Source organism: Schistocerca gregaria, chromosome X (genome assembly GCF_023897955.1).
Source record: "Schistocerca gregaria isolate iqSchGreg1 chromosome X, iqSchGreg1.2, whole genome shotgun sequence".
Lineage (NCBI taxonomy): Eukaryota > Metazoa > Arthropoda > Insecta > Orthoptera > Acrididae > Schistocerca > Schistocerca gregaria.
In genome coordinates, this window is record NC_064931.1 from 750,130,522 (window position 1) to 750,134,011 (window position 3,490).

Consider the following 3,490-nt stretch of genomic DNA (forward strand, 5'->3'; position numbering starts at 1 on the left):
TATGGTAAAAGGTTGCCACTCGTATCATATCAAACTTTGGGTGAGAAGTTGAAAAATGGAAAACATTTTCGGTTTCTATAGTTTCTGTAAACTACATCGTTAAGTATGAGGTTGAGCGAAAATTATGCCCTATGTAAGATTAATCAGAACAAAACTTCCAATGAAAAAGGTCTTACACATAACTGTGCTGCAACTAATGGTCGACATGATAACTTGGGGGCAAACTGAGCTCCGATTTCTAATTTGACTAAGGCCACTCTTCCTTGCCCAAAAAAATTCTGAAATAATGTAACCTGGGTGCACTGGAGGAGTGTGAATGTCCCTCGGCAGCTGCCCGGGCCGGCACAAGCCGAGCGCTCAGTCGCACCAAGCGGCAGCAGATAGTGGCCGAGCAGGTAGTGGCGCAGCATTTGCGACACACCCTGTGGCGGTCCCTCAACATCCCCGATTTCTTAAAAGTGTCGCCACATTCCAGTTCCTCACAGGTGTCACTTCTCACAAGTGTCTACAACTCCTTATAATAACAATGAAAAGCTGCTAACATCACTGGTTATAAAAGACTGCACTGTAAACGTGAAGTATCAACGGGAATAAACTGACATTCCAGTTGTCGTAAGTATTTCGGGAGAATATTCTATACAGACTATAGCGATCTACCAACAAATAGACAGCCGACTGCCGGCATGAGTGGCCGAGCGGTTCTAGGTGCTACAGTCTGGAACTGCGCGACCGCTACGGTTGCAGGTTCGAATCCTGCCTCGGACATGGATGTGTGTGATGTCCTTAGGTTAGTTAGGTTTAAGTAGTTCTAAGTTCTAGGGGACTGATGACCTCAGAAGTTAAGTCCCATAGTGCTCAGAGCCGTTTTGAACAGCCGACTGTTTATTCACTGATGCAATATTGGCATCTATTCCAAGTAGATGTAAGTATGTATCCAAACTGACCTTACTGTAAAACTATTATAAACGTGAGTAGACTTACCGAATGTAACATTTACAGGTTTATTTGAGAATGGCGCTATAGCCGAAACAAGTTGGTAGTAAAGAAAAAGGATTACTGATTGATCCTTTTGCAGATTGCCTGGAATTATTCGTTACAAAGTATCTATATTTTCTCAAGAATCAGATGAATATTTAGAACATGCTATTAGTTCCTTTCCCAGACAATCACCAATACTGCACTCATGTTTCTTGAGTCGAGAGGCAGCTTTTTACTTCTGTCGCGCGAGTGATCTTCCTGCTATCTCAAGAATTTCATCACATCTTCTTCGGCCTCAGCGGTAATAGCAAAAATCTTTGTGCCAACTTTGAAAACAAGTGACTCTCTACTTGATGTGGGATGTGGACTGCTCGATGAATGCGCCATCCGAAACTGAAAGACAGTGACAGTTCCCTTGTGGCAGATGCACTGAGCCCATAGGTACAAATGTAGAAATTCTCACTAAGTTTTCCTTTATGTTTGGTTGAACTTAGGCCATAGACGAGATAGACAGCTGCGACCAAACACTCAAGATTTTACGTAAATTGAATTTGTGCATTTATGTGACAGCAAATCACGTTCAATCGCATCAAGTTTATTATTTATCAGCTATTACAAGACTTAACGTAGGGACCATTTGGTCTTATTATTTCTTTTATATGAGTTCATAGTATTTACATGCGCCAAGTGCTCTCAAAATTTGTATACTGGGTTACGAAAGCCACATTATTCCGCGTCGCCGTCCGCATTGCGAGCCTGTGGTGCGCGATCTTGGCTGTGAAACAGATCATAAATTTTACTTTCTCGGAAGTTTTCATCAAAAGCCTTGCCGTATAACTCAGCGGTGTATTTGCATTGTATTTAGCTGTGCAAATAACGATGTTGTTACCAATGTTTTTACTACTCTGAACCATGTGTACTCTAATTGGATTGTTGTTGTACAAGAAGGTATTAGACTACTAATTCTGAAGTAGGCGGTGAATGTAGGGGCTCCATCGTATATTTCACCCACTATAACAAAAGAGACTGACGTAACTGTAACACTGCCTACCTTCGGTATCGTTTTGATACCATGATTATATACGCCAGTTGAACAGCCTCTTGTAACTGGAACCGGAAAAGGGATGTTTGTCACTCAACTTATTAAATCCCCCCCCCCTCAAATTGATATTATGAATAAGTTCTTAAGGTCACCAAATACTGAAGAAGCTGATTTAATTTTTATTAATTCTGAAATTTAGTGTGAATTAAACAAGCAATTCTGTTAAATGCTCTGTGTACTTAGAAATGCAAGGCTGAATCAAGAAATAATGATAAAAGTGCCACGCAGTCTAATGCCAGGCAATTATCTTTAAAACTTTTACGTAATTAATTATTGAATATTATTACTTGGATAGTGAAGATTTTTTTTTTTTTAAAAAAAAAAAAGAAAACCCGCCAGCAAATGGAAAAAGCAAAGTCGACCAGTTCAAAGGCCTAGTTTTTTAACCAGTTAAAACAACTGCATATTTAACATATTTTGAAGTACCAAAGTTTCTCAAAATGGAATTAAGATTCTCAAGAAAGTAAATTGACAAAAGTTATTATTTAGTTATTATTTGTAACAAAGCGGCAAACGACTGAGGATAGAGCAATGATACAGTGTTCAATTTAAAGTTAATTTACTGGTAATAGTGAACTATAATGCGGAAGTTAATTGAATGTTCACACTTTGAGCATTATGACTGATACTTCTTATGTAACCTCTAAACAAAATTAAAGTCTTGCGTTGTCGTAGTTGTGGCAGATAATTATCTCCCCAGGCTTCTTCAAGTCTCTGATAAAGTAATGTAAGTCATCCAACATGAAGCTCTTCAGAGCCCTTATTCCAGCGGCTACCATGATTCACACAACTTCACAGCGTCATTAAGTCGGGAAATTCTTGCGTCCGTGACCTGATGCTTTCACAGACGACTTCATAGCGTATGATTGAAAGCCACACCACATTTATAACTGTTCGATGTTCTTGTACCACCAAAACAGCTTTAGATCCGAGATCAATCGTCCTACACAGTTGCTTGATTTTGGTTATAATATTTTTACTTTTAATAAAATCATCATTTAAGACGTTGGAGTACTGCAGTCATTTACAGTTAAAGAAACAATAGTTACAGCTTTTTAATTTTTTCAAAGTTTTGTATACATAAAAGTAAGCCATTTTATAAATTACAATGATATCTCTATCTCTAACATACATATATGATTTTGGGATTAATCGATCGATAGTTACATCGAAAACAGTTTTGAAAAATTCATTACTTTATGTGTTTGAGTTTAGTTATTCCGATACAGCTTATGACGGCGTAATATGAAACCTACATCTTTATGACTATATATTTTCAGTGAAGATCATTAGATGAGACTGATAAAGTTTTGTGCAGTGCTTTGTTGCCGGAAAAATGTCACAGGAAGTTATATTTTAAAACTACCAAAATTTTCGATATCGAAATTACGTGTGAAGCTAAAACTGATG